Source organism: Centropristis striata, chromosome 1 (genome assembly GCF_030273125.1).
Source record: "Centropristis striata isolate RG_2023a ecotype Rhode Island chromosome 1, C.striata_1.0, whole genome shotgun sequence".
Lineage (NCBI taxonomy): Eukaryota > Metazoa > Chordata > Actinopteri > Perciformes > Serranidae > Centropristis > Centropristis striata.
This window is the reverse complement of record NC_081517.1, coordinates 33,724,250-33,747,296: the sequence shown is the minus strand read 5'-3', so window position 1 is coordinate 33,747,296 and position 23,047 is coordinate 33,724,250.

Below are 23,047 nucleotides of genomic sequence, written 5' to 3'. Positions count from 1 at the left end.
CCCACCCTGATTGGACGGCTCTATGGCAACGGTTGACAAAGGTGAAGAGCTCTGGCCGAGCACCTGTTGTGCAGCTTCCTGGTTTGCTCCCTTGGGGGCAAGTTCACTTTGGCTCTGGGACAACAGCTCCTCCTGCTGTTTGGCTGAGGGAACTGCAGGCAGGGTTGAGGTTGGGTTTCGTTCTGTGGAAATATTGTCTGAATATGAGAAAGGCTGTCCACTGATGTCAAGTGTCGTCCATTGCTGCTGACAGGACATAATAGCAATGCTCACTTCCTCTTCTTCCTCACTTTCATCAGCAAAAGGAGGCGAGCACACAGTATATACATCATCAAAGCTTCTTCTGTCAGAGGCAGAATGATGAGCAGTTGAATTTATTCCAGCAGCTGCAGCCTCTGACAAATTATTTTCAGCTTCACTGTTGTCAAAACCATCTGGTAAGACGTTGAGCTGTACGTCATTCTCCTCTGTTGTCGTATTATCTCCCGTCATCTCCTCAGATGATGAATCTTCCTCTGAGTCTACTGGCTCACAGAAAGGAGGCGGCCAGTCTTGACTATTCTGGCTTTCAGGGGAATTAAGGTCTTCTGTTGGGTCTGACATGATCTCAGCATCACTGATCCACTCGGCCACCTCGCCCTCTAGGCTGGAAAAGCTATCTTTCTTAAAGCATTCTTGTTTTGATGAAGCACTGAGGGAGGGAGGAGGTGAAGAAGCATCCTCACATGGATCAAGAGACTTTTCCTCTTCTGATAGTTGGGCAACTTGCTCTAATTCTGTCATCATGTCTTCTGCCTCCCAAAGGGGGCACAGACTAATTCTTTTTGATTCCTGATCTTCAAATTTGGTTACAGGGGCTGTTTCGGTCCCTAAAAAAGCTTCTGCCAGCACATCGTCTATGTCCTCTTCAGGTTCTGCCCTGGGAGCCTTTTTGTCTCGCAGAGGGAAGTTTTGGCTCACGGCTGCACCCACTTCACCTTGTGCCCAGAACTCATTGACCCACTCGTCTCGTGAGTTGACAGGACCCTGTTCCTGCCAGGCCACGGGCTTTGTTGCCATGGTGACAAGTCTGCTGATGTAAAACCGTCGGAGCACTCAGGATGTTCGGCCCCCAGCCAGTCAGTCTGAGTAAAGGCAGAGGAACACAGAGAGGAACAGCAGAATTATTAACAAAGTTCAACAGCATATATACCATATTATTTTAATGCAGACAGAATATTACCACACAGATGAATCATCATACAGTATTTACTGTGATATTTACTGTGGAGTAGCTTTGAAATGCTAAGTGCTTTGTTTTAATTTCTGTTTTAATCCAACCTGTGTTGCAACGCAGGTAGCAGAAAGGAAGTGACATTTAAAAAGAAATGTCAGAAATACAGCATAGATGAAGAATAATACAAACAATTGCTTTAGTGCTTCTGGTAGCCAGTTACCTCACTATATAGAAGTCCTGAAAGGAAAAGGAAAATCTTGATCTATTTGACAAGGCTGAGTCACATAGGCTGAAGTGCACCACTGCCACATGTTCTGACAATATATGTAGCTTGTGTTTAGGGTGCATGGAGAATTTATAAAACTCACATGGAAAAAAACATGGATGCTTTAAGGAATAGAATATGAGCCTCTTGTGGCCAAAATGAGTACTACAACAACAAACAGTTAGAAAATTGATCCGGACAAAACTTTTTTACCCACCTGTTTCACAGATGACGATTATTAAGCAACATAGAAAGATGTGGCATGTTATGTTTATGTTTATGTTGTGTTTATGTTGGCAAAAAATGTTTTAACCACTTGTTCTTAACCCATTTGTGCCTGCAACTGACCCTCTGCTTGCCTAAGCACAAATCTACAAAAATGTCTTTCTTTTTTACAGTCATACTATGTCTTGTCTTTGGGCACATGTGACTTCCATTTTTTTTTCTATACACTTCATTATGATTAGGAAAAAATTGTTGTCTCATGTGCCCAAAGACTAAGTATAGTTTGATAACCAAATGCTGTTATCTCAGAAACTACAAACAGCAAAATCAAATATTTAGTATCTATGAATTCTTAACAAATTGAACATCAAAGTTAGTGTTTTTATCCTAATTTTAAAAGAAATCCCGACTTACATTTTTGTGTGATTTTGAAAGTTAAGTATGTCTGTACCAGATTTCAAGACTTTAGATCAATCAGACTATTAAATCTTTTGCCATTTTCCTTATCATACTAAAATCATGAACACAAGAGAGAACACAGAATGGATCACCACATTTTCCCCCTCACTTACCTCTCAGGGCTTCGGTGTTACTATGACACTTTTTTTATTTTCACCCATTTGTGTATTTGTGCAAATGTTGTATGATAGCTGATGCAAGATTCATCCAGTTGATGTGTAGTTGTTCGTGTCCTGTGTTTTTTTAATGGCAGATAGTGAGTGCTCTTGTTGTACGACAGGCAGGCTGTTTATGAGTGTGTGCCTGGCTTTGGCTGTGAGGTAGTAGCTCCTCTACTCCACTGTGCAACGTATAAAGTTTTCTGCTGAACTCACCTTTCTTTAATCTGCTTACAGGCTGGGGAATGGCTCAGTAATACACAGTCACACACACGTACGCGCACACACACACACACACACACACACACACGCATGAGGCACACGCACGTACAATCTGAAATAACGATGGCATTGTCCACAGGGTATATTGACTAAAGGGGAGTCCAGCTCCTCTCCTCTTCTTTAATACGCACAATGTCTCCATATTTGCTATTTCAATCTTGCCCTGTATCATTATTATTGCCCTCCCCACATGTCTCTTACACACAAAACCCCTCTGTCATCTTCTTTTCAGCATGCATCCTGACAAACTGTTTCCCATCCATGCTGATTCTTTCCAATCCACTCTGGCTGGACTCCATCACTGAAGACTGATCATTAAGCAGAAAGTAGATCACAGCGCTGAGGGACGACGACTCTCTGATGATGAATTGGGACGGATGGACGGATACAATATAGATGGTTAGATAGATAGTTACACTACAATTCTCCCTTCATGTAGAAATAATAAGGACTGACAGCATGACACGGCAGAACGAATGGGGAACACTGTGGTAACGATGATGACAGAGCATGCAGGGACAGCGTGGCCTAATGTGGGTAAATTAGGATGAGAACAGCGAGGAAGCAGTGAGTCATAACACTGACACTGTTTACAAACAAGAATGGTATTTTAATAAAAGCCAATGTGGATGTGCCTTAAACCTACATTATTTCTAATGGCCAGCAGGGGGTGATGCCACTGTTTGCAAAAAAAAAAAAAAAAAAGATTGTATAGAAGTCTATGAGAAAATGACCCTACTTCTGACTCAAATTATTACCTCAGTAAACATTCTCATGATTAGTTTATGGTCTCAGTTGCTAGTTTACAGATTTCTTCAATGCAACATCAGCTGTTCGTTTTGAATAAAATTGTACAAAAGGTTGACATCAGGGTGGCTACATCACCATTGGAAAAAAGAAATTAATAACTTATCCTACATATAGGAACATACTGTATGTCATCATGAGAAATACTTTCTGAGTATTTGTCTTAAAAATGAACTACTATTTCTGACGCAAATTTGGATATTAATTTCAACAATACAAACTTTTTTATATTATATAGTATTAGTATATTCATATCGTCACCCTGTTAATTGCCTAACTAATTTTTTCAAGTTTTGCAGGAAACACAAAAAACTCCACCAAAAGTGTAACATATGACATTTACTGATCATCTCACCCAAAAAGGATGTATAAGGATGGCTATTGGCATAGTAATAACACTGTGTGTAAATTATGTAACTTAAGAGAAATAAATGACTTAGGCAATTTTTGAAAATGCCTTTGTGACTTAAGCAAGATATGGTAACACTTTATTTTGAAGGTGTCTACATAGGAGTCACATTTTATTTTTGACTTAGGCATAATAAATCCACTTAAGTCACAAACTTGACATAGGCCATTATCTTAAAGGGGTAAAACAATTTTGACAAAAAATGATTTACACGATTATTTTAACAATGTGACAATATTTATTTTCCTTCCTATGATATGTTTTATATGTATTCAATTTTTATTGTCTTTTTGTTATTTTTTACCAAGTGAGTTTTTTTCCATTGATTACATTATTATTACCTCATACCATTTATTTATGGCATCACATCCCTGTTTTTATGTTCACTGTCTATTCATGTCATGTAACTGCATTTCCTGTGAAGTATAAAAGGTGCTGTATAAATAAAGTCCATTATTATTTTTTATGTCACTTATGTTTTTATGTCACTGTGACTAAATAAAAATGAACCTCAATTATTGCACCTTTTCATCCCACACACACATAACAATAAGTAGACTATACATAGAGTACATGTTTTACTTAGGTGAACTATTACCTGCCCTGTTTTAAATTACACCAGACGTCAACAGACTCACCCTCGTGAATTTCATAAAGGTACAATTACATTTAGTCATTTAGCAGACGCTCTTATCCAAAGCGACTTACAGGAAGATAGCATAATAAGTCACTCAGTGACTGTGAGTTCTCAACATGAAATTTCATTGAGAAATGGAGCGTGAAAAAGAGAGTTTTGTCAGTGAGAAGGTGATTGTTGTAATCGTTTAAACCCTAAAATCTATTGCAAATCTCTGCTTAAACGGGTTAATTCACCCACACCTGCTGATTCTCTTGAAAATCCTGCTAAAAACAAACAAGCTTAAATCAATTAATCCAATGATCCTGCAGCACTTCAGTAGTGAAACAATCCCCTCATTGATATTGTGCTACGGTAATGTAATCTGACTACTCTGGGTGTAAACTCTGGCATGGCGCAATGAGATATTTCTCCTGTGTAGATTTGTTTCAACAAACTAATGGCATTATGTATCTAATATGACATGCTGTTCTGTTTTATTCCCTAAGATGCTCAGAAGAAGCTGGCAGAATTTAACCAAAGGTTCTCCAACTCTCTCATCGGGTGAGTGAGGTTGCAAGAGATTGCGGATTAAAACTCCACATTACATAACAGACTTATGTTTTGCTCATTATCTACACAGAGGCTCACTTTATCAAAAGAACAGCAAAATCATGATCATCATTAAAAATACATCCGCGACGGGCCTTACAAATAAACTTGCCCCTTTTTGGGGGTCAGCGGTGTCCTAGGGTGGTTTAAGATCTGAGGACATTAGACAAGAATGCAAATGAATTTAAATAAATGCAGCCAACTTCATCCCTAATGAGAATTAGTTCTGCTGCTATCTAATGGTTGCTGACATAGTTCTTTGCACATTTTACAGTCACTTACTTTGACATGCCTAAGTCATTGTGGCAAAAAGTAACAGCAAAGCTAATCTCTACAAACTTCTGTTGTAGTAATTATTTATATAAGAGATGAGTAAATTAGAGAATACACTGTACAGTTGCACATACCTGTTAACAAAATGCTTTGATGCCCTCCAAATGACAGACACATATTTCTGAGAATGCACACTTGTTTCTTGTTTCAGGTCACTGATGTTTAACCAACAACAAAAGGAATCTCTTTGCTTGCAGCTCTGCAGCTCTGCAGCCTGTTTCTCCTCCCTCGTGCACACTAACACCCTCAGTAAACCGATTGTGCACACCTACATTTGCATACCAGGCTCACACCAGCAAACACTCACTAACACAGAAGGAGCATGTGTGCATGCACTAATGCATGTGCTTGAGGCTTAACTTATTGTTGTGGATTTGAAAATGTATAGTACTAATCCAATTAGTGAGCAACACACATTAATCATTACACCATGCAAGTGAATGAGGAATGTACCAGAGGGATGAGGGGATGATTATATCACTACATGCTTTAATTTTGTCCTCTTATATCTGGAGGAAAAAAACAAAAATTGTGTAATTTTCTTAAATAATACTGGCTTTAACATTGTCTTTACAATATGTTTTGGCATGAATATCAGAAATCTGAGTTCAGGAAACAGTTTTAACATTATACAGAACTCTGATTAATACATCTTAAATCACAATTTAATTAAATTCACAATTTTTTTTTAGTTTTTTTCACAAAAATTTGAGTCTGAAATGTATTTTAATCCATCTATGGAGATGTATTAAATGCTGTCTGCTGAATGACAACACATGAATAAAAGAGAAATAAACATTCTAACAAAATAAATCCTAACATGTCACATGATACGTAGCCAGGTGTTACGATTCTTACTATAAGCCAGGCAATATATTACATTTATTTTTTATCTAATTTTAGAAAACCTTCAATAATATAAAGAACAAACCATCATATGCATCAAATTCGAGTAAAACCAGTTCATTATTTTCATGCATTCAGAACAGAAGGATCTGCATGTGGATTTATCACAGTCCAAACATCATAGCACGACTTTCTGTGCAATCTGTGCGCTTCAAATATTTTTATGTAAACTATTCATTAAAAATTCAGTGTTTCTAAGAGTTGATACAGCATCACAAAACATAATATGTGTAGTGTATTGTCAAGTGTACTGATATATTTCTCCACTCCTAGTACTGGCAGTGTTGATTTAGTGTGACATCTGTTCATAATGACAACTATTTGTTGCATCCTTTTTTCTATGAGTCAATAATATTTAAATTAATATAAGTAATGTGAGAATGTGCAAAGCATAAGTCCTTCATGCTGTTTGCTCCTTTGTTTCCTCCTCAATCTGAGCTGCTGCTGCTGCTGTTGGTTGGCTCTCTGGTTGTTCAGGACAAAGCTCCTTGGTAGGATCCATTACAACGGGTGCAGGCAGCTGATGACACGTCAGCTGATCCGTGAACTCCTCCAGCTCCTTCTGCTTCACCTCTCTCCTCCTGCTCAGCAGGTATAAGTCTACAGATTGCCTCTTCCTTGACTTCACAACCCACTTCATCAATACGCAGTCTGGACAGGACGTGAAGAGGAAAGTGCCGTTGAGGTCAAATCGATTCCCAACATCAAAGGTGAGTGTGCCGCCTTCTATGGAGATGTTGTAGCGCAGGTGCTGGCATTGATCACCAAAGCGGTTAATTTGGGTGTAAGAGATGTTGGAAGTTTCACTTGAGTTGGAAAAGTACATAGTGATGCTGTCTCTTAGTCTCAGGGCGTCCATGGATGGCGGGTGGTTGATACTACCGGCAACTAAAGCCCATTTTCCCTCCAAATGACGAGGATCCAGGTCATCCAAAGGTTGGAGCAAGTGTTCACAGGCCAGAGGAGCCGATTGGCTCATAGACATCGAGCAGAGGAGAAGGGTGGCAAACACAGCAAACATGTTGAAATCACACTGATTCTACTGTAAAACTTTTAAACTGTGGTCCCAGTTGCTTTTTCTCACCAAGACTGGAGCTGGATTAGGACGCTTGTCCAATTTTATAGAACAGCTTGCAGCAGGAATGTCTAGTCTTGCAACACAGTGAAGGTTCATTACTCTCTGTCTAACTGTGGATTCCACTATTGTGTAATGGAAGTCTCAATACTGGCTGAACTGTTCCCTTTTGCTTGAGATGTTGTTGTGGGTTATTTATCTGTTTTCTGGGAATAAAACAGTGTTTGCATTGGAATGAGATCACTAGTCCCCAGGTCCAAGCTTGTCCTTGTTTTGAGTAAATATACAGACATAGCATACAACAATGCACTAGTTATGTACCATCAGGTTCTAAACCAAGATTAGAGTCATTTTTCTAATTTGTTGAATCTAGAGATAACAATACTAGGTACTATAAGGCTGAAGCCTGTCAGTGTGCTTCATTGTTGCCAAATTGTGAGAGGGATTGCCAACAGAGGTGTCTACAATGTTAATTACAGAATCTCAAATTTTCACCTGTAGTGGTCCCTGAAATATTTGTGACAAAAGTGTCCTGAAGCAGCACATCACATGACCTGGTTAAACTAGGTTTGAGACAAACAATTGAGGACTGCTTTAATTTAATGACAGCCAAAATATAATCATCAAGAAACAGGTGAATGGAGTAAAAATGTTTAACTAGTAGATATCACTATGAAACTTTCCCAGTTGACTGTTTAAATTAAAACAATTATTTCTAAGCTTTCTGAAATTGTGTGTAATTTGTGTAATTATGTAAAAAGGCACTTTCTTATCAAAGTGCTAATTTGCAGAATTAGAACACATGCATTATATGTTTTAAAGGTTTAAAAGTTTTGAATAAAGGGAGTTTTGGATATTCTCTTTTTATACCTCTAATTGCCTGGTAATTATAAATTAGTTATTTATGACTACACAAACTGATACACAGTGCTCAGCTGTATGTCAGATTAATCTTCAAATTTCCATCTTTCCGATGATGTGCACCACTTCTATGATGCATCTACTGTTGACCTACTATCTACCCCTGAACCTCCCCAGACAACACATTTTTTTTATGGTTTATGGTATAATTGAGGACTGCTTTAATGTAATGATGGTAACAATGATCAACAAGAAACAGGTGAATAGGTTAATCCCCCCCCTTCAGTCAAAGAGGTTAGATATGTAGCTGGAATCAATCCTCATTGGAAATTGGTTGCTGGGAAACAGCTGGCTCTGTCCAAACAAAATCTGTCTCTGAAGCTCACTAATTAATGAAAAAAAAAAAAAACTGAGTGTAAAAACTACAAGTCAGTGTTTTCGGGGGGTTATGATTTAGAGTATTTCTTGGCTGGAACAAGTAACCTTCTGGAGGCTCCACTAGTTGCCTGGCAACAAGGTCCAAGCCAAGAAATTGTCAGGCATCTAAAAAAATAAAATAATAGATACATTTTCATTTTTTAAAAACTGATCAAACAAACACAATGTAAACATTTTAGAGATTTAGAGAAAGGTAGATTATTATTAAAAAAAAAACATTTGGACAGAGCCAGGCTAGCTGTTTCCTACTGTTTCCAGTCTTTATGTTAAGCTAAGCTAAGCTAAGCTAAACAGCTGTTGGCTTTAGATTCATGGCATGGATTTTCCCAGCAAAAAATAATCATATTTCCCAGAAACATGGAATTATTCCTTTCAGTGCTTTCATGCAGAACATCTGACAATGAATAAAACATTGCTATCAAGTTTGTTGGAAATACATTTTTTATTTCAAATGAAACATAAAGAGCAACAAATACAACTTGATAATGTTTATTGATCCACCTCCTTTCTGCATTGTGTGCATTATATACGAGCATTATTAGAATAACGGTAATGGGACAAGTTTACTGAGATATGTGGAAAAATATAAAGGCAAGGACAAAAAGCACAAATTGACATGCAGTACTGTGGTGCATATTAATTGACACCATGATCAAAATATCACAAATTAATGAAAAGTGAAAAAGGCTTTTTGTCCTTCTGTCTCTGCATCAGTTTGAGCTGCCAGCGGTCTGTTTTGGACAAAGCTCGATGGTTGGATCCATCACTAGAGGAGGAGACATCTTCAGACACAACGCCTGAGCTCTGAACTCCTCCAGCTCCTCCTCCTTCAGCGCCCTCCTCCTGCTGTATAGACTCAACTCCGTTGCCGGCCTCCTCTCGTACTCCACAATCATGTATGTGACGAAACAGTCAGGACAGGATGTGTAGAGGAAGGACCAGGTGAGGTTGAATCTGTCCAGGTCAGTGGTGAAAGTGCTGTTTTCTATTGTGAAGTTGTAAGAAATTTGAGCACAATTGCCATCCATACGGTTGCCCTGGGTGAAGGAGTAGACAGACTTTTCACTGGAAATGGAGAAATACATGCTCAGGCTGCCTCTGTAACTCTGCGGAAAGTAGGGGAGTTGAGTGCCTGCAACTAAAGCCCATGCACCCTCAAAAAAACGAGGATCCAAGAGGATCCACTTGATCCAAAGGCCGCACCAAGTCTTCACAACCCAGAGGAGCTGAGTGACTCACAGACTTCCTGCACAGGAGAAAGAGCGCAACCACAGCAAACACGTTTCTGTCTGTTGAAGCCATAATATTCTGTGTAGATATCCTGTCTTCAGCCTTTTAGTTCTGGTCTTAGTTTTATTGTCTCATGATGAGTGGAGCTGGTTTTATAGTGTAACTCGCCACAATTTTAGGGGAATAACTCATTAACCATTAACCAGATAGACACTCCTTTACTGCGCAATGAAAGAAAGTTTGACTGTTAGGAATGATTAATGTTTGCATTGGAATAACTCCAATAGTCTCTTAACACACAATCTCCACCTGCCTGGGGTAAAGAGGATCATATAGAGTAGGGGTGATCCCAGATATTCAAATATTCCAGGAGTTGATCTAAGGAGCCTGATTTGATCGTCAGTCTCACAGTCGAATCATTGTAGTGGAGAAAAATTTGGTTATAACACAAAAGATCATCAGCCTGTTAATAATATTGGATGATCCACATTTGTTTCTTCTGTATTTACACTGCATTGTAGGTTGTCTAATTGTAAAAGCCAAGAAATAGTCAGGCATCTAAAAAAAAAAAAAAAAAAAAAGATGCATTTTAATTTTTTTAAAACTGATCAAACAAACAAAATGTTAACATTTTAGAGATTTAGAGAAAGGTAGATTATTATTTAAAAAAACATTTGGACAGAGCCAGGCTAGCTGTTTCCTACTGTTTCCAGTCTTTATGTTAAGCTAAGCTAAGCTAAGCTAAGCTAACCAGCTGTTGGTTTTAGATTCATGGCATGGATTTGCCCAGCAAAAAATAATCATATTTCCCAGAAACATGGAATTATTCCTTTCAGTGCTTTCATACAGAACATTTGACAATGAATAAAACATTGCTATCAAGTTTGTTGGAAATACATTTTTTATTTCAAATTAAACATAAAGAGCAACAAATACAACTTAATTATGTTTATTGATCCACCTCCTTTCTGCATTGTGTGCATTATATACAAGCATTATTAGAATAACGGTAATGGGACAAGTTTACTGAGATATGTGGAAAAATATAAAGGCAAGGACAAAAAGCACAAATTGACATGCATCCTTCTGTCTCTGCATCAGTTTGAGCTGCCGGCGGTCTGTTTTGGACAAAGCTCGATGGTTGGATCCATCACTAGAGGAGGAGACATCTTCAGACACAACGCCTGAGCTCTGAACTCCTCCAGCTCCTCCTCCTTCAGCGCCCTCCTCCTGCTGAATGGACTCAACTCCGTTGCCGGCCTCCTCTCGTACTCCACAACCATGTATGTGACGAAACAGTCAGGACAGGATGTGTAGAGGAAGGACCAGGTGAGGTTGAATCTGTCCAGGTCAGTGGTGAAAGTGCTGCTTTCTATTGTGAAGTTGTAAGAAATTTGAGCACAATTGCCATGTTGACGGTTGCCCTGGGTGAAGGAGTAGACAGACTTTTCACTGGAAATGGAGAAATACATGCTCAGGCTGCCTCTGTAACTCTGCGGAAAGTAGGGGAGTTGAGTGCCTGCAACTAAAGCCCATGCACCCTCAAAAAGACGAGGATCCAAGAGGATCCACTTGATCCAAAGGCCGCACCAAGTCTTCACAACCCAGAGGAGCTGAGTGACTCACAGACTTCATGCACAGGAGAAAGAGCGCAACCACAGCAAACACGTTTCTGTCTGTTGAAGCCATAATATTCTGTGTAGATATCCTGTCTTCAGCCTTTTAGTCCTGATCTTAGTTTTATTGTCTCATCATGAGTGGAGCTGATTTTATAGTGTAACTCGCCACAATTTTAGGGGAATAATTCATTAACCATTAACCAGATAGACACTCCTTTACTGCGCAATGAAAGAAAGTTTGACTGTTAGGAATGATTAATGTTTGCATTGGAATAACTCCAATAGTCTCTTAACACTGGGGTAAAGAGGATCATATAGAGTAGGGGTGAGCCCAGATATTCAAATGTTCCAGGAGTTGATCTAAACAGTCGAATCTCACAGTCGAATCATTGTAGTTGAGAAAAATTTGGTTATAACAAGATCATCAGCCTGTTAATAATATTGGATGATCCACATTTGTTTCTTCTGTATTTACACTGCATTGTAGGTTGTCTAATTGTAAAAATAAGCCTTTCTCAATGTCTTCTCATTTCTTATGTTGGGATCAGGCCACAGGTGAATCTTGGGTTCATCTGTGGACTTTGAATGATGTGCACTCACATGCAGCAGCATTTTTTTTCACCTCCAATTTAGCTGTCTGGCAAGGAACAGCCAGAGAACTCCCCTCCATTTTGGTTCTCTGATAAGGAATATTTTCCCAGGATGCTTGGTGTGTATGACACCTACAGATGAGTTCATTGGTCAGGAGACCTATGACACCATAGGTGGTCTACTATAAGGAGCCAGCACCCCTTATCTTCTCTCTCTTTTTCCACCACCAACCAGAACCTTTTTGATTACAAATGCTGTCTTTCTAATGTTGCACACTGTGAACCACTTCTGTGAAAAGGATTCATAATTCCTTCAACCATTATTAAATATAAATATGGTAATTTGATGATAATTATTAAGTTAATTATTAATAACTGTTCCAAATTGATAGTTTAGTAACTTTATGAGACTGATTTAGGTGAATTGGCTATGTTTTTCTCTGTTTTACAGAGTGGTGCCCCAACGAGCTATGACTTGGAGTAAATCAAGTCATATCATTCGTTATAATTAATAATTATTTATGATGATTATTACTTATTTAATAGCCATCTAACCACACTTTTGAACTGTGAAATCCACACAAGTGTTGCTCAGGTTCATCCTTACATATTTGATATCCTTATAGGAGGGATAGCATTTATGATAATGCCCTTTTATTTACATATATGACGCCCTGTGCAAGGTATCATTTATTCATAAAAGAGGCATCCTTAATTCCCAACACTTAGTTAACATTTATTTCTAGCTGCAAGTTCCTTTTCAAATTGGCCATTTTTAAAAAGTGGTGGTGACATGTCCCCAGCATCACCACTGCAAATCTCACTTATGATACATTTAATAAAAATGTGATTATTACTGATGTGCTTTCAGTTAATCTCCTTGTGAATACTGGGGACTTTTTGTTCAAAATCGTTAGCGATTTTTTGTTTTGTTTGAGTCACTGAGAAATCAAAGCAATAAATAAATCCTCTAATTGTTTCAGCTCTGAAAAAGTTTTTACTTTTTGTCAGTATCAATCAAAGACTTTCCTTTCTTGCTTAAAAAAATGAATATTGTGACAAGCTGAGGTAAAGACCTTGGAGTAGACTAGATTTTATATGTATACATTTTTATTTTTAACAGTTCATTCATATTTTATATATCAAATAAAAGCCATAAAAGAGTGTGAATAATCATTGTTGACATGTGCTGTATTGGAGAAGGAAATCAGAGAAAGGAAAAAGAACCATATAAAGTGGCACTGCAGTGATTTTACATGTCAAACTCTGGAGAAAAGCTGCAGGTTTGAAAAAATTACTTGCGGCATAGCTTGACTAATCTCAGCTGGATTTGGAGACTAAATATACGAGAAATATGAGTAAGTTTTTGTTACAAACTGGGCATACTGAGTCTGAAAGACACCAATGAATTGTATTATGTGACATGATTTTGAATTTGAATCATAATAGGCACTGAAATGGGACATATCATGCTCATTTTGAGGTTCATACTTGAGCTTCTACTAGAGCATGTTTACATGCATTAATGTAAAAAAACATTATTTTTCTCATCCTGTCCGTCTAAATATAATTGTAATTGGCATTTCTGGCTCTTCTGCATCTGCGTTCTGACTGTAACAGCATGACAAGACTGTAACAGCACTGTAGCAGCACTTCAGTGGCGGAAGACGAACTCAGATCCCTTACTGAAGTAAAAGTCCTGCATTCAAAATCATAATTAAGTAAAAGAACAAACATACCAGCATCAAAATGTACTTTATCTATCAAAAGTAAAAGTACTTGTGTGCAGAAGGGCCCAATCAGATTGTTTTATATATTCAAAATATATTATTAGATCATTATTATTGATGCATTTATGTAAGAATCATTTTTAATTTCCTCAAGGGGGGCTCATTTAACTACTTATTATACTGTTGTGAGGTTTAATCACTTTATGTTAAATCTCGACCTGAAAATTAACTAAAGCTGTCAGATTAATGTAGTGAAGTAAAAAAGTATTTTATATTAGTATTTATTTTGTCTCACAATGTGGTGCAGAAGTATAAAGTTACATAAAATGGAAATACTCAAGTACAAGTACCTCAAAATAATTGTACTTTTGTACAGTTGTTGAGTAAATGTACTTAAATTCATCACTGCAGCACTTTCTAGCTATTTACAGTTGTGACATCACAAATCCTGGCAACTCGTTTAAAGGCACAGTTTCTGAATATTCCTGTGTGGACTGAGTGTTTTGATACTTTCACAGTATTTATATAGAACTTACAGCTCCTTTTAATTAAGAAAGGTAAAATAAAAATGGAGACCTTTGAAATCTTTTATTTGCAACTCCTCCAACTCTATGAAAATGAATTAAAGTTTACTGAAGAGCCTCTTTGGTAACTTGGTGTCTAACACAATAAAGTATGGGAAGATTAAAAAAGTAACAGGATTTACTGTATACATGAAATTATTTTTTCTTGAATGAACACATTGTCATTTTAAGAGTGTAATTCAACATCATTTTGAATCTTTTGATCGTCGAAAATGTCTTTCAGTCCTTCTGTCCCTCAGTTTGAGCCAAATCGCCGACTGTCACTTCTGTACACAGCTCCTTGGTCGGATCCATCGAAGCAGGTTGAGGCATCTTCAGACACTCCACCTGAGCTCTGAACTCCTCCATCTCCTTCTGCTCCACCTCCCTCCTCCTGCTGAACAGCTTCAAACGCTGGACTATCTTTGACCTGTGGTCATACCGCATCACCAGACAGTCTGGGCAGGACGTATGAAGGAAGGTCACAGTGAGGTTTTTCCACAGATCAAAGGTGAGAATGCTGCCCTCCAGTGAGACGTTCAAGGACTGAGAGTAGCACTGTCCTTGAGAATCAACGTTAACTGTGTAGAGAATGTCAGAGGTCGCATTGGAGAAGTTGATGCTGGAGCTGTTTCTACGTTTGAATAGCTCAAAACTAAGTGGGTTGCTCATACTGCCAGCAGTTAAAGCCCATGTGCCCTCCAGATAATGAGGATCCAGTTGATCCAAAGGCTGGACCAAGTCTTCACAGGCTGGAGGAGCTGAATGGCTCACAGAGACCAAGCAGAAGAGAACAACTGCACACACAGTAAACATGTCTCTGAATGTTGAAATCATATTATTGCAAATCTCGACTGAAAAGGATGCTGCTCGAGAGGCTCGCCTGGTTTTATCGTCAAGCTCCAGTTTCACAACTTTGGAAACACCAGAGGGCAGAGTCTGTTATCAACCTATGGATTCTGGGATTGTGAAATAACAGAAATTACTCTTTTATTTGCACTGCAGCTCTGTTTGGTTTGTATGTGTCATTTTGTTGTGAGTTCATCAGTAGTCACACGGTGTAAAGAAAATACAGGGAACAGTTCGGGTGTTTTTTCCTTTGTTGTAATTCAAAGTAGAACCTCAGAATCCCTAGAAACTCAGTGTTTGTACTGAAATAAAAAAGACCTTCACAATAACTACTTTCTGGCTGTGGAAAATGCCACTATGCTGCTGCTAAATGGCCATCTCTGTATGTCTGCAGATCTTTGAATTGTTGGCTTTCATTTATCCATCTCTCCTGTGGCAGATTCCTTCTTATCAGTGCATACATGTGTAGAGGCCAAAATCAGTATGACCTGTGCTCACACTATGTGGTACAGATATTGGTCACCAATTACAAGAGAACCAGGCAAAAAAATGGTCTTACACTAAGTATACCGCCTGCTCCTACTGAAATAATGTACAAAAAGAAATTAAATTGTCAGAGCTGATTACTGGACTAACCAAACAGACTTGGGTTGTGAAAGCACCCTGAGGACAATCAAACTCTGGTGCGGTTAAATCCGTATTACTGTTCGTTTGGTTGCTTGAGAGCGATCCAATCGTACTCGGGTGCAGTCCGATTCGGGTGCTCAGGCCTTTTGTGAGATAGAGCGACAGATGCAACATGACTGAGACAGGACTGACTTGGACTTCTGCTGAAGTTTGGTGTTTGCTTCACATCTGGGCCCAAAGAACACATACAGATGCTGAATGAAGTCAGCAAAATCAATGACGTTTATAAAATCACTCGAGATCACCTGGAGGGGAAAGGTTTCTTGTGCATGATAGATCAGTGCAGAGTTAAGTTAAAAAAAAAACGTTGACATTAATATTTCATGGTGTGTTCGGCTCCTTTCACTCTGATTGGTTGTGAAAGCACCTTTGGTCAATGTAATGGCCAAGTTTTTTTTTACTTGAAGCGAATCACCACACAGTCTGGGCAGGACATATGGAGGACAGTCACAATGACATTTAAATAATCCAAGCTGCCTTCTAGTCGAATATAGAACAGCACGTATTTACCGACGCCACCAGAACTGAAGCTGCATGTGAAGGACATTTTGGAGGAATCGCTGGCATTGGCAAAGATGATTGTGGCACTGTCTCTACATTTTAAGTTCTCCAGGTGTGCTGGATCACTCAGACTGTAAGCAAATAAAGCCCGTCTGCCCTCCAAATGATGACGGTCCAGCTGATCCAAAGGGCTGGGCCAAGTCTTCACAAGCCAGAGGAGCTGAGTGACTCCCAGACAACAAGCAGACAAGAGTGATGACATACACAGCAAATGTGTCTTTGTATTATGAAATACCGTCTGCTGACTGTTGTATCATCTGCAAGCAACATTGTCTAAGTGGAAATAGGCTGGTAAAAAGGCCCAGCTGGTTTTAAAGTTTTCTTGGAGACCTTTAGTTTCACAATAGTGCTAATGCCAAAGAGCAGAGAGTTCTATTTTAAAATGTGTGGATTCTCCTGTTGTGAAATGAATGTACTTACTAATAAATATGAACACTCTTTGGCTCGCTGTTACTGTACGTGTTGTTGTTGGTTCACTGTTTGGCATGATTTGAGTGGTGCCATTGTGCTGTTTTTACTTTTTCCAGATTACATTTTCAGATGCAATTTTGAGTTTGAACTGACATGATTTTGTACACAAAAAAGTAAATGTTTGCACTTTTTTACGAGACAATGTTTTTATTGAGTGGTCTTGGAATGAAAGTTGTATACACTAATTTTCAGCAGTTGTGATGACAATATCCAAAGCTGAGACAGACAAAAAGAAAGAGCAAAATCAAATCAAGTACTTGCAGAAGTATGGAGCAATATAATAACCACATACAAATTTTAACTATGTAACTTCAAGTGCTGATGTTGATCTCGTCCTCATTTACGTGCCTTAATTTCACCTATTAAACTAACTTTTATAACACAGAACCAGCACATTTTTTGCCCTAACCTTAGATAAGTAGTTTGGTAGCATATTTATAAAGAACCTGCAGCCTTTTAACTACACGTAATCTCTTTGTTTTCAGCGAGCGGACATTGAATGAGCTTCTAATCATTTTCTCAACCATACCAGCAGATGGAGCAGGCCCCCATTCTAATGGGCTGATAACTGCAGATAATGCCCATTCAATCATCTGTTAACATTAAAAACAGGTGGTATATGATAGTAGTATAACTGTGGGTTTTATGTTAATTTTACTGTATATGCAGCATGTTACTGTTTATTTATAAAGGGTAATAAAATTGATTTTTTTCAGTAGTGTGTACAGGAAATTGTGTCGGAAAAGCTTGCATCTTAAGAAGAAATTTAATTCAATTTACAGCTTAGTTAAAATGTAGGAAATACAGCAATGGTTTTCAGCAGATAACTTCACTTTCATTGTCACTTAGTTTTCTCTTCAGTTTTGGCTACTGAATCGCCGGCTGTCTCTTCTGGACACAGCTCCTTGGTCGGATCCATCACAACAGGTTGAGGCATCTTCAGACACTCCACCTGAGCTCTGAACTCCTCCAACTCCTTCTCCTCCAGCTGTCTCCTCCTGCTGAACAGGTAAAAATGCTGCTGCATCCCAGACCCCACGTCAAAGCTCAGCAGGAAACAGTCATGACAGGATGTATGGATGAAGGTCGTGGTGATGTTGGTAATGTCAAAGGTGAAGCTGCTGCCCTGCAGGGAGATGTTGAAGGCTATACTGTTGCACATATTATTCATACGCATGCTGATCAAGATGTTGCTTTCACTGTTATTGCTGCTGGAGAAGTTAACAGTAGCACTCTCTCTTTGTTTTAAAGGCTCCATGAATGTCACAGGGCTCAGACTGGCTGCAACGAGAGCCCGTCTGCCCTCCAAATGACGAAGATCCACTTGATCCAAAGGCCGGAGCAAGTCTTCACAGGCCAGAGGAGCTGAATGGCTCACACACATCAGGCTCAGGAGAGAGATGGCACCCACTGTAAACATGTCTGTTGACATCATTATCTGCTGCCTAATGTAATGTGTCTCGCTGTTGTTGGGATTGTTATATCAGGTCTCAGCTGCACAGTGATATCTAAATACTATGGTTGATTTTGTGATTTTATAGTTTCAGAAACCTCCAGTTTCACAATACTGCAAACACCAGAGAGCATAGTCCTTCTTTCACCTGTGGATTCTGTGATTGCAAAATTAAATGTGTTGCAACTTTTGAGTGTTTGCACTGGAGGTTTACTCGCTGGCTCTCTTTTACCTGTGGCTACATATTTCTTCACAGTGTTAAACATGATATTAATAAAAGAAAATAATTGTTTTGGCGTTTATACTTTTTTTGGGGACTAAAATACATATAATATTTACAATATTCAGTGTTGAAATATTGGTTCTAACTGCTGATCTGAATGATAACTGCTGCTGATTGTTTTCAAGGGGTTGGGTTGTACATATATGAAATATAGACAGTTATCTCTGAAAAGTTTGACTTTTTGTTTAAAAAATTGATTAATGGATACAGAATTTAGTTAAAATAATAAGTAGATTATTCAAATAGAATTGTGAGCAATTGTCATATTGCAGGGCTGGACTGGGACAAAAAAATCAGCCCTGGCATTTTTGCCCTGACCGGCCCACCACAACTGATAACTCACCAATATCTTAGTGCTCTCCTAACCATGTAGATATCTGAACTATATAACTCCACACTACACTACATTTAGGCTACATAAGATGGCCCTCATCCTAGAGTGTCAAAACACAGAAAGTCAGAATAGATACGTTTCACTTTTTAATATAAATGCAATAACATGCAGCACAACAAAGCAAGATAATAGGACTGCAGGGGGAAAAATTAAAGAACACACAGTACTGTAGAAGTACAGTGGAAACTCCATGCTCACTTTAAAATGGTGTTCTACTAATGCTACTACTTTACTCTACTTTACATATCTAAAAAGATCCCCTTGGGTGGGCAAATTAGCCTGCAGAGACATAAATGTCCTACTAGCAAATTTAACACTGTCACACTAATATCTACTTTTCACGTCCAACTGCTCGTCTGTTTATCACCTCCAGATCTATCAACAACTGATCAAGCTAGCACAGACAACAGCAAATCAGCTTCAAACACTAACAGAACTGACCAACATGAAATTATGACGAGGCACTAGACTGGCAACAACAGCTAGCCTAGCATGTTGCGGTGCTAGTCAATGAACTTCAACCAATTAAGTCATTAAGTTAAAGTCCATAACTGTTAAACTTCATTAAAAGTTCAGACGTGCTAAACACATAGTGGAGGCAGCAGAAACTTCCCTCTCTTCCTGCTCTTGCCCCCTGGCTGCGTGCGCACCTGTTACTGTTTGTAAACAAGACGATACATTGATGATGTAGCAAACACTGTGTTCAAAAAATTAGCAAGCTAACAAAATAAAGTTATTAACCTGACTTGATGATATTTGAGCCAGGCAGAGAAATATGTTTCGCTTCTTATGCATGTTGCCGGGTGCTGCCATCTTTCCACCTCTCTCTCCTAACTCCCTAAAGGTTAATTCCTCCGTCAACACCTGGCGGCGCCGTGCTGAGTCAGCTCCAGCTGCCGCAGCACCAAACATTTCAGTTAGTTTAGCGCATTTTGCAGCATCTGCCTGAAGGGCTTGTCGTTTGTTTTTCTCTTAATTTCTCCGCTACTTCTATGCGTTTCTTTTACATTTTTATTTTCTGGCTGTGCCGTGACTGATTGATTGATTGATTGATTGATTGACAGCCGATGGGCCCAAGGAGGAGGGCTCTCGGCCCGCCCTCTACCTGATTTTTATTGACCATTGGCCAATGAGACTGCCGGGCCGTGACGTGACTGGCTGATTGACAGCAGAAGGGGCCAAGGAGGAGGGGGCCTTGGCCTTCAGCCCTCCCTACCTGTTTTATTGGCCATTGGGCAATCAGTCAACCAAAAAAATAAATAAATAAAAATGTTTTTTTGTTTGTCATATTCATTGATTCCAAACAACACATTTTGCTGCATTTCCTGTCTGTAAAAACAAATTTACCTCCAGGTACTAATAAAGAAACCTCCAAACTTGAACCCTTTTCCAGAGTAATATAAAGTGGGGGGAAATAATATGTTCAGTAACAAATCAAGACAATTTACTCCACAGATGTTTTGTATGTTTTTTCTTGTTACATGCACTGTGGCATTTTAAAATGAACCTTCACAGGAAACAGTTCATGATGACTTTGGTTAATGGTGCGTTTTCTGATTTTTTAACTCAACCTGCAGCATAAAGTAGGCATGTATGTGAAGAGGATACTTGCGGGTACCAACAGAGCCCATGTTCATTCATACATATTGAGGTCTGAGGTCAAGGGACTGCTTTGAAAATCGTCAAGTCAGTTTTTCCCTCTTTGAAATGTAGCCTAGCCTTGGAGCTATATTACTGATGGGACGATAGAACACCAAGGGGTTAAGTTTAGGCAACAAAACCATTTTTTTAAGATTAGGAAAAAAAGATCAGGGTTGGGGATGAAAAAAAAACTACTTCTGCACTAAAACTGGACAAATACACAGGTTGACTTCAAATAACAACAACGAGTGTCTGGTTTCACATGTGACATGATTTATTGTAAAATAAACTTTGAAAAGGTTGCAATACAAAATAAATTCATTTTAAGTTACAGCTTAGCTCAAAACTAATAAGTACAGTGATGATGATGGTTTCCAGCACATAACCTGCATCCACTGATTTTGACCTACAATTTATCAAAACTGTGTGATTTATTATCTACGAAAATGTCTTTCAGTCCTTCTGTCCCTCAGTTTTCTCTTCAGTTTTGGCTGCTGAATCGCCGGCTGTCTCTTCTGGACACAGCTCCTTGGTCGGATCCATCACAACAGGTTGAGGCATCTTCAGACACTCCACCTGAGCTCTGAACTCCTCCAACTCCTTCTCCTCCAGCTGTCTCCTCCTGCTGAACAGGTAAAAATGCTGCCGTTTCCCAGACTCCACGTCAAAGCTCAGCAGGAAACAGTCATGACAGGATGTATGGGTGAAGGTCGTGGTGACGTTGCCATCGTCAAAGGTGAAGCTGCTGCCCTGCAGGGAGATGTTGAAGGTCATCCTGTAGCACTCATTATTACTACGCGAGCTGCGACTCACGGTGATGTTGCTTTCACTGTTGTTGTTGTTGGAGAAGTTAATAGTAGCACTCTCTCTTTGTTTTAAACGCTCCATGAATGTCACATTGCTCAGACTGGCTGCAACGAGAGCCCGTCTGCCCTCCAAATGACGAAGATCCACTTGATCCAAAGGCCGGAGCAAGTCTTCACAGGCCAGAGGAGCTGAATGGCTCACACACATCAGGCTCAGGAGAGAGATGGCACCCACTGTAAACATGTCTGTTGACATCATTATCTGCTGCCTAATGTAATGTGTCTCGCTGTTGTTGGGATTGTTATATCAGGTCTCAGCTGCACAGTGATATCTAAATACTATGGTTGATTTTGTGATTTTATAGTTTCAAAAACCTCCAGTTTCACAATACTGGAAACACCAGAGAGCAGAGTCCTTCTTTCACCTGTGGATTCTGTGATTGCAAAATTAAATGTGTTGCAACATTTGAGTGTTTGCACTGGAGGTTTACTCACTGGCTCTCTTTTCTTCACAGTGTTAAAATAATATAAATACAATAAAACACTTTTTGGGGTGTTTTTAATTTGCTTGGACTAAAATACGTAGAATATTTACAATATTCAGTGTTGAAATACTACTCATTTGAACGAAAAGTGCTAGTTTTTTATTTCAAGGGTCCTGGTATTGTACATGCTGGCTCACTGTGTCTTAACAGAACTGAGCCATGGTTAGTGTTATTAGTAACAGTTGTTCCTTCCCTAGTCAACATGTCCACTGTGAAAATATCTATTCTTTCTTCAGAATGTATCCAAAGAAAACAAGTACAGTCTGGAAATAAAAATTGCACACACTCTTTGCCCACAGTCGTTGACAAGCAGTGAGAAAAAATTTAAATTGGGAAATCAACTCAGATCCGTACCACAAACTCATTGTGTTCTACTTCTTGTCAATGTTAATGAATTCACATAAATATATATTCAACTTTTAGTAACTGAGTAGTTACAGTAATTTTGTTTATTTTTTTAAATTACTCTTTAATAATCAATCCAAGGTTTTTCACAGTTTTGTTAATGGATGATGAACATACCTCCATATGTTAGACGTTGTTTACAAAGACAGAAAAAAAGGTTTATTAAATATGAAAATGTATTTTTATTTTATGAGCTCAAATTTTTTAAACATGTGGAAACATTAAACATTAGGTGATGTTATCTTCCATATTTATTAGCTCCATTGTATATTAGACACTATTTGAGAATACAAGAAAAACAAATATGTCATACTTGAGGCTTTTATGTCATAACTAAAAGAAACAATAACTGCTGTAAATTGCTTCAACATACCTCTGACAGGAAATAGACCACACCGGTTTTAGGGTATATTCAGAGCGATTGCCTTAGCTCCATATTTTTTCAATTCTTTACAAAAACAAGACCAAAGTGTATTTAAATTTTTTTTTAAAGTGCTGAATCTTCTATTTCATAAGTAATAAAACCAACAAGTACATCCCCAACACGCCACACTCCAT